This window comes from Bubalus kerabau, chromosome 22 (genome assembly GCF_029407905.1).
Source record: "Bubalus kerabau isolate K-KA32 ecotype Philippines breed swamp buffalo chromosome 22, PCC_UOA_SB_1v2, whole genome shotgun sequence".
Taxonomy (NCBI): Eukaryota; Metazoa; Chordata; class Mammalia; order Artiodactyla; family Bovidae; genus Bubalus; species Bubalus kerabau.
In genome coordinates, this window is record NC_073645.1 from 3818561 (window position 1) to 3828816 (window position 10256).

Sequence of the window (10256 nt, forward strand, 5' to 3'; positions counted from 1 at the left end):
GAAATAAACCTGCCATATGAAAGGGGCCCTTCCTGTACCTGGAGATAGAAAGGCACCATTATCAACAGATGCAGGGAATTCAGGGCTGAGAAGTAAACCTTGTAAACCTCTTTACTAATTTAAAGAAAGTAAAGAAGTAAAGAAGTAAACCTCTTTACTAATTTACTGCTGCTGCTAAGTCGCTTCAGTCGTGTCTGACTCTGTGTGACCCCATAGACAGAAGCCTACCAGGCTCCCCTGTCCCTGGGGTTCTCCAGGCAAGAACACTGGAGTGGGTTGCCATTTCCTTCTCCAATGCATGAAAGTGAAAAGTGAAAGGGAAGTCGCTCAGTTGTGTCCGAATCCTAGCGACCCCATGGACTACAGCCTACCAGGCTCCTCCATCCATGGGATTTTCCAGGCAAGAGTACTGGAGTGGGGTGCCATTGCCTTCTCCATACTAATTTACTACTCAAGCTCAAACTCCCACTTAAATTTCTTAACAATTAAGCACTCAAACAAAAGATTTTTTCTGTAAATTATTTACAAATTTATTATTTCTTTGTGTAAAAAGTGTAAGAACCATTCTTAAGTCCCTTTCTATGAGACCTCTGTGTGCAAAAATTAAATGTGTTTCTTTTTCTTCTGTTAATCTGTCTTGCATTAATTTTATTATTAGTTAAACCACAAGAACTCAAGACAGGCAGAGGGGCAAGGATCCCTCTATCCAGCACTATTAATCATTTCAGGGGTTGGAGTGGGTGTGCAAAGTACTGAACTCTCATATTGTTTCACTCAGGGTGAAAATTGTGTGTGCATAATGATGTCAAACACAACTGCCATTTGGGAAACTATGGTATACTTTTCTCTCTGTTCTCTTGCAGGAATATGGACGGATGACCCTCTATATACACCTGAAACTGTCACAACATTGTTAGTCAGCTATACCCCAATACAAAATAATTTTTTTTTTAAAGAAAGCAGACCACACATAATTTCTATAAAAAAGGAGGGGGGATGTTACACAGAGGATTTGTGGACAGAATGCATTTCTTTCAGTTTTTTGCAGATATGTGGTCTATCCTCTGTGAAGGGGCACTTGCATTTTTGATACCTCATTTAAGACAAGATGGGCTTTCCTGGTGGCTCAGACAATAAAGCATCTGCCTGTAATGCAGGAGATCCGGGTTCAATCCCTGGGTCAGGAAGATCCCCTGGAGAAGGAAATGGCAACCCACTCTGGTACTCTAGCCTGGAAAGTCCCATGAACAGAGGAGCCTAGTAGGCTACAGTCCATGGTGTCGCAAAGAATCAGAGACAACTGAGCGACTTCACTACTTTTAAGACTAGATGACAATCATTGCTTTCCATAAGAAGAAACAATTGTTTGCTACAGATAGTCTCATGTCCCATGAAAAGGACTTCTCAAATGGTAAGTCAAAATGTTTTTAAGTATTGGAGTGATTCAATAATTATATGTGTTAAGAGTCTCCTGGAGCTAGGACTATTCCAACAGTGATTACAGAGAAGGGATTTGGGGACTAGTTAGAGCCTTTAAAGGAGAAGGCAATGGCACCCCACTCCAGTACTCTTGCCTGGAAAATCCCATGGATGGAGCGGCCTGGTAGGCTGCAGTCCATGGGGTCGCGAAGAGTCGGACACGACTGAGCGACTTCACTTTCACTTTTCACTTTCATACATTGGAGAAGGAAATGGCAACCCACTCCAGTGTTCTTGCCTGGAGAATCCCAGGGACGGCGGAGCCTGGTAGGCTGCCATCTATGGGGTCTCACAGAGTCAGACATGACTGAAGCGACTTAGCAGCAGCAGCAGTAGAGCCTTTAAAAAGGTCCAGTATCACACACAGAGTATATGGTTGTTTTCTCCTAAATTTCCCCAACCCCCTCCTTTTTCAGGCACTTTTAGTCATAATCACTGTTAATGCTATCACAGAACTTTTGTATATGGTACACACATAAATGTTTATGATGAATTCTGGAACATTGTATGAGACATCATTACTTTGTAACATACTCTTTCTTTTTGTGCAAAAATCCAAGTTTCAGAGGCAACAAATATACTCATGGCTTGGTAAACTAAAAGTTTATAGATAATGGAATGATTCATGAAAGTGCTAGAGAGTTGATGAACAGTCTTTATGAAGGAGTGGAAGTCAGTGCCAAATCTTGGATGAGACACCATCTTTTTACCTCTTATATCTAGGCCACTAGTACTATGTTTCTTAATATTGAGGAGGGTTAATCCTTGTGAATTACCTTATCAGGATCATTATTCCTTGTTCCCTATTCCCAACAGGAGTTATCACACTCTCCCTTGCATGAAGCTGAAGAGATTAAGAAAAGGTGGCAAGAATACACAGAAGAACTATACAAAAAAGGTCTTAATGACTGGGATAATCATGATGGTGTGGTCACTCACCTAGAACCAGAATCCTGGAGAGTGAAGTCAAATGCGCCTTAGGAAGCATTACTATGAATAATAGTGGAGGTGATGGAATTCCAGATGAGCTATTTCAAATCCTAAAAGATAATGCTGTTAAAGTGCTTCACTCAATATGTCAGCAAATTTGAAAAACTCAGCAGTGGCCACAGGACTGGAAAATGTCAATTTTCATCCAAATCCCAAAGAAAGGAAATGCCAAAGAATGTTCAAACTACCACACAATTGTATTCATTTCACATGCTAGCAAAGTCATGCTCAAAATCCCTCAGGCTAGACTTCAACAGTGTATGAACCGAGGACTTCCAGATATACAAGCTGGATTTAGAAAAGGTAGAGGAACAAGAGATCAAATTGCCAACATTGGTTGGATCATAGGAAAAGCAAGGGAATTCCAGATGATCATCTACTTCTGCTTCATTGACTACACTAAAGACTTTGACTGTGTGGATCACAACAAACTAGAAAATTCTTACAGATGGAAATGCCAGACCACCTTATCTACCTCTTGAGAAACCTGTATGCAGGTCAAGAAGTAATAGTTAGAACCAGAAATGGACAAATGGGCAGGTTAAAAATTGGGAAAGGGAGTACAACAAGGCTGTATATTGTCACCCTGCTTATTTAATTTCTATGCAGAGTACATCATGTGAAATGCCAGGATGGATGACTCACAAGCTGGAATCATGATTTCTGGGGGGAATATCAACAGCCTCAGATATGCAGATGAAAGCAGTCTAATGGCAGAAAAGGAAGAGGACCTAAAGAACTTCTTGATAAAGGTAAGAGAGGAGAGTGAAAAAGCTGGCTTAAAACTCAGTGTTCAAAAAACTAAAATCACAGCATCCAGTCCCAACACTTTACGACAAATAGATGGGGAATAAGTGGAAACAGTGGCAGATTTTATTTTCTTGGGCTCCAAAATCACTGTGGATGGTGACTTCAGTCATGAAATTAAAAGACACTTGCTCCTTGGAAGGAAAGCTATGACCAACCCAGGCAGCATATTAAAAAGCAGAGACATCTCTTTGCTGACAAAGGTCTGTATAGTCAAAGCTATGGTTTTTCCAGTACTCCAGTATAGACATAACAGTGGACTATAAAGGCTGAGCATTGAAGAATTGATGTTTTCAAATTGTGGTGCTGGAGAAGACTCTTGAGAGTCTCTTGGACAGCAAGGAGATCAAGTCAGTCAATCCTAAGTGAAATCAACCCTGAATATTCATTGGAAGGGCTGACGCTGAAGCTGAAGCTCCAATACTTTGGTCACTTGATGAGAAAAGCTGACTCATTGGAAAAGACCCTGATGTTGGGAAAGATTGAGTGCAGGAGGAGAAGGGGGTGATAAGGGTAAGATGGTTGGATGACATAATTGACTCAAAGTTCATTCAGTTCAGTTCAGTTCAGTCGCTCAGTCGTGTCCGACTCTTTGCGACCCCATAAATCGCAGCACGCCAGGCCTCCCTGTCCATCACCAACTCCTGGAGTTCACCCAGACTCACGTCCATCGAGTCAGTGATGCCATCCAGCCATCTCATCCTCTGTTGTCCCCTTCTCCTCCTGCACCCAATCTTTCCCAGCATCAGAGTCTTTTCCAATGAGTCAACCCTTCACATGAGGTGGCCAAAGTACTGGAGTTTCAGCTTTAGCATCATTCCTTCCAAAGAAATCCCAGGGCTGATCTCCTTTAGAATGGACTGGTTGGATCTCCTTGCAGTCCAAGGGACTCTCAAGAGTTTTCTCCAACACCACAGTTCAAAAGCATCAATTCTTTGGTGCTCAGCCTTCTTCACAGTCCAACTCTCACATCCATACATGACCACAGGAAAAACCATAGCCTTGACTAGACGAACCTTTGTTGGCAAAGTAGTCTCTGCTTTTGAATATGCTATCTAGGTTGGTCATAACTTTTCTTCCAAGGAGTAAGCGTCCTTTAATTTCATGGCTGCAATCACCATCTGCAGTGATTCTGGAGCCCAAAAAAATAAAGTCTGACACTATTTCCACAGTTTCCCCATCTATTTCCTATGATGTGATGGGACCAGATGCCAAGATCTAAGTTTTCTGAATGTTGAGCTTTAAGCCAACTTTTTCACTCTCCACTCTCACTTTCATAAAGAGGCTTTTTAGTTTCTCTTCACTTTTTCACTTTGTATCATAAGGGTGGTGTCATCTGCATATCTGAGGTTATTGATATTTCTCCCAGCAATCTTGATTCCAGCTTGTGCTTCTTCCAGCCCAGCGTTTATCATGATGTACTCTGCATAGAAGTTAAATAAGCAGGGTGACAATATACAGCCTTGAAAAACTGCTTTTCCTCTTTGGAACCAGTCTGTTGTTCCATGTCCAGTTTAACTGTTGCTTCCTCACCTGCATATAGGTTTCTCAAGAGGCAGGTCAGGTGGTCTGGTATTCCCATCGCTTTCAGAATTTTCCACAGGTTATTGTGTTCCACACAGTCAAAGGCTTTGGCATAGTCAATAAAGCAGAAATAGATGTTTTTCTGGAACTCTCTTGCTTTTTCGATGATCCAGTGGATGTTGGCAATTTGATCTCTGGTTCTTCTGCCTTTTCTAAAACCTGCTTGAACATCAGGAAGTTCATGTTCACATATTGCTGAAGCCCTGCTTGGAGAATTTTGAGCATTACTTTACTAGCGTGTGAGATGAGTGCAATTGTACAGTAGTTTGACATTCTTTGGCATTGCCTTTTTTTGAGATTGGAATGAAAACTGATCTTTTCCAGTCCTGTGGCCACTGCTGAGTTTTCCAAATTTGCTGGCATATTGAGTGCAGAACTTTCACAGCATCATCTTTTAGGATTTGAAATAGCTCAACTGGAATTCCGTCACTTCCACCAGCTTTGTTCATAGTGATGGTTTCTAAGGCCCACTTGACTTCACATTTCAGGATGTCTGGCTCTAGGTGAGTGATCACACCATCGTGATTATCTGGGTCATGAAAATCTTTTTTGTACAGTTCTTCTGTGTATTCTTGCCACCTCTTCTTAACATCTTCTGCTTCTGTTAGATCCCTACCATTTCTGTCCTTTATCGAGACCATCTTTGTATGAAATATTCCCTTGGTATCTCTAATTTTCTTGAAGAGATCTCCAGTCTTTCCCATTCTGTTGTTTTCCTCTATTTCTTTGCATTGATCGCTGAGGAAGGCCTTTTTATCTCTCCTTGCTATTCTTTGGAACTCTGCATTCAGATGCTTATATCTTTCCTTTTCTCCTTTGCATTTTGCTTCTCTTCTTTTCACAGCTATTTGTAAGGCCTCCCCAGACAGCCTTTTTGTTTTTTTTGCATTTCTTTTCCATGGGGATGATCTTGATCCCTGTCTCCTGTACAATGTCACGAACTTCCGTCCATAGTTCATCAGGCACTATATCTATCAGATCTAGTTCCTTAAATCTATTTCTCACTTCCACCATATAATCATAAGGGATTTGATTTAGGTCATACCTGAATAGGTCTAGTGGTTTTCCCTACTTTCTTCAATTTAAGTCTGAATTTGGCAATAAGGAGTTCATGATCTGAGTCACACTCAGCTCCCGGTCTTGTTTTTGCTGACTGTATAGAGTTTCTCCATCTTTGGCTGCAAAGAATATAATCAATCTGATTTCGGTTTTGACCATCTGGTGATGTCCATGTGTAGAGTCTTCCCTTGTGTTGTTGGAAGAGGGTGTTTGCTATGACCAGTGCATTCTCTTGGCAAAACTATATTAGCCTTTGCCCTGCTTCATTCTGTACTCCAAGGCCAAATTTGCCTGTTATTCCAGGTGTTTCTTGACTTCCTAATTTTGCATTCCAGTCCCCTATAATGAAAAGGATATCTTTTTTGGATGTTAGTTCTAAAAGTTCTTGTAGGTCTTCATAGGACCATTCAACTTCAGCTTCTTCAGCATTACTAGTGAGGTATAGACTTGGATTACTGTGATATTGAATGGTTTGCCTTGGAAACCAACAGAAATCATTCTGTTGTTTTTGAGATTGCATCCAAGTACTGCATTCTGGACTCTTCTGTTGACCATGATGGCTACTCCATTTCTTCTAAGGGATTCCTGTCCACAGTAGTAGATATAATGGTCATCTGAGTTAAATTCACCCATTCCAGTCTATTTTAGTTCACTGATTCCTAGAATGTCAATGTTCACTCTTGCCATCTCTTGTTTGACTACTTCCAATTTGCCTTGATTCATGGACCTGACATTACAGGTTCCTGTGCAATATTGCTCTTTACAGCATTGGACCTTGCTTCTGTCACCAGTCACATCCACAGCTGGATATTGTTTTTGCTTTGGCTCCATCCCTTCATTCTTTCTGGAGTTATTTCTCCCCTGATCTTCAGTAGCATATTGGGCACCTACTGACCTGGGGAGTTCCTCTTTCAGTATCCTATCATTTTGCCTTTTCATACTGTTCATGGGGTTCTCAAGGCATGAATACTGAAGTGGTTTGCCACTCCCTTCTCCAGTGGACCACATGGTGTCAAACCTCTGCACCATGACCTGCCCATCTTGGGTGGCCCCACATGGCATGGCTTAGTTTCATTGAGTTAGACAAGGCTGTGGTCCTGTGATTAGATTGACTAGTTTTCTGTGATTATGGTTTCAGTGTGTCTTCCCTCTGATGCCCTCTTGCAACACCTACCGTATTACTTGGGTTTCTCTACCTTGGACGAGGGATATCTCCTCACTGCTGCTCCTCCTGACCTTGAACGTGGGGTACCTCCTCTCAACCCTCCTGTGCCCATGCAGCCACTGCTCCTTGGACATGGGGTTGCTCCTCTCGGCCGCAGCCCCTGACCTTGTACTGACTTTAAATATTAAAAACTACACATTATGACAAAAAGCATGTATCACTTAAGTGACTTAGAGCAGTACTTCCCACATTTTTATGTGTATTTGAATCAGTTGGGGGAATTCTCGGGAACTGGTACAATGCAGATTCCTATTTGGTAGGCCTGGGGAGGATGGGGCTTGTGATTCTTCATTTCTAACACTTTCCCAAATCATCTGAGAAAGGGTAAACGTCTCGGGTCTTTTTACTTTGGCTTCTCATTTTGAACATCAAGCTCTCACATGAATTTGAATATTAATGCTCTCTTATTCATATCTATTTGTGGTTAGAACAGTTTGGAAGAAAATAAAGGAAAAATAATTGAAATAGATCAGTATGTTAGAAATAGAATACCAATTAATCACATCAATTCAGAAAGTACAGCAGTAGCTCTGGAAGAGCTATTTGACAAATGATGATAATTTTAGGACTAAAATCAGATGGAAATCTGAGCAGATGCAAGTCTCAGTTTCCATTTTTCTCTCCCTTGGGTCTTAAGAATCAAAACAGCTATGGAATGGGCAAGTGAAATTATCTTCAATATAAGTGAGCACCAAAAGATTGTAGGACTGGAACAATTGTGCTGTCGTAATTTATTTCTCACTAATAGTATTTCTTGCTGCCAGTTTTAACCCCAACAAACTTTTAGGATCAGAAATTGTCATAAAATTCACTTTTCAGTTAAGAACTGTGGATAATTCTGCCCTGGAAAGAATTTTGCACAGAACTTTTTTTCTTTAAACTGTCAGTGTGAGTGTCATGAAGAAAAGAGCTTAGGGGATGAAATGAAATTAAACTTCTAATAACTCTCTGGCCTTCAAGTTGCAGGAGACTGATGATGATCCAGTGTGAGGTAGACAGAAAGAAGAAGCTATCTCACAAAATACCAGATCAAAACAAGAGAATATCCCCATCTATTTCAGGTTTAGGAATTTCCTTTTGATTTCTCAAATCCTTTAATTTGTCAAAGTTCTTAATGTCTTGATGATAGGGAATGGAGAATGCATGTTGATGACTCTAAGCATCAGCCAATTGTCTTTCTTTTTCTGTTGGTCAGACTTTGAAGTTGTGGAGAGAACAAGACAGTAAAACTAGCTTGGCCAAAGATGCTGAATTAGGTTTTCATGGGCTAGTAGCTGGTGGTAAACTGGATGAGAAACTGAGCTTTCTACATTAGATGTATATAGCTTTCAAAGGAAAAGCTAAAAAACAAAAATGAGTGGGAGGTTTTGCTCTCTTTAATTCCAGATGTCCATAGCTATGCCCAGGATGTGGGGAAATACCTGGGAAAAAACTACTGTGTTAGATAACAAGAATATATCTGACTACATAAAAATACTTATGTAATATTAATATATTTATAGATGTATTTATCTTTATACTTATAAATATACATATACATTTATATGTATACTTATTTATGGATTATTTATATTTATGGGATATAGAATACAGAGTTCTCTCTGAAATGCAATTCAAATTTTTGCACGTAAAATTTTCTTTCTTTTTTTTTTTTTGGCCACACTTATGTGGCTTGTGGGATCTTAGTCCTCTGACCAGGGACTGAATCCAGGCCACAGCAGTGAAAGTGCCAAGTCCTAACCACTGGACTGCCAGAGAATTCCCTGTAAAATTGTATTTTAAAAAGCACTTTTCTTATAAATCCTCTGAAATAACTAAGAATTCTTTTGTGGCATAAATATATATTAATATTTGCCAATTCGATTGCTAATTTTAATTCTTGCTTTCCTTATTGGAGGAAATAGTTGTTCTTAATGTTTTCTTTCTTTTGGGAATTGGTTACCTTCCTCTCAGTGACCTAAGTCCAAGTGTCGGTAGGGGAGTTTAATCTTAAGCTCTTGACATTTTGCAAAGGTTGCTAGCTTGGCCTTAATGTTAAAAATTCATAGATTACATACTCAGATATATTCAACTCTGCAAGTGTTTTGATACAATCTTATTGCTGGATTTAACAGTTAAATGTCTAAGATGAGAATGCTAGTTTCTTCTTTGTTCTTTATCCTTACTTACCAGGCTTTTAAAATCTTGTTCAGCCAACCCTCAATCCTCTATTCTATCAGGTTGTTTTGGTTTTAACTCTGTCTTGGAAATGCCATCAAGTTTGGACTGATAAACTGAGATCTTTTTTTATGTAATGGGGCAAATGATTTGACTAAATCAGGAAGCTGGGCTTGCTCTGCATATCCCTTGAATGTGTATGTTCATTTGAGGTTAAGTCGAGGGTCCTATTACTTAACGGGCTATTGGTCACTTTGGAGATGACCCAGAGTACTTAATCAACCCCACTTCTGTGAATGCTTTGAACTGAGCCTGACCTCTGACCTAGTCTTAAGGCTCTGCTGACCTAGAAGAGAACAGTCCTGGATCACCTTGGGCCATAACAGGACAATTTGCAGGTCTGATAAGCAAGAGAAGATTATTCAGTTCCTGTCTCCTAGATGTGACTTCCTGGCTTCAAGGGCTTTATTATGCTCTATACCCTATGTTTATATAGTGAGTTCTTATTGACAGAGTGACTTAGTAACATTCAGAGTGCTGGGGTATTGCTTAGTAGAGAATTGATATAAGTGAATCAGGTTTTCATATATTTTATGTGCTGTGCTTAGTTGTGTCAAACTTTTTGCGACCCCATGGACTGTAGCCCGCCAGGCTCCTCTTTCTATGGGGATTCTCCAGGCAAGAATACTAGAGTGGTTTGCTATTTCCTCCTCCAGGGGATCTTTTCAACCTGGGGATCGAACAGCATTGCACGTCGATTCTTTACCGTTTGAACCACCAGGGAAGCCCATGAATACTGGAGTGGGTAGCCTATCCTTTCTCCGGGGGAATCTTCCCTACCCAGGAATCAAACTGGGGTCTCCTGCATTTCAGGTGGATTCTTTAACAGCTGAGCTATCAGGGAAGCCTCATTTATTTTATATTAATTCTCAAATGCATTATTTTGGAAATGTTC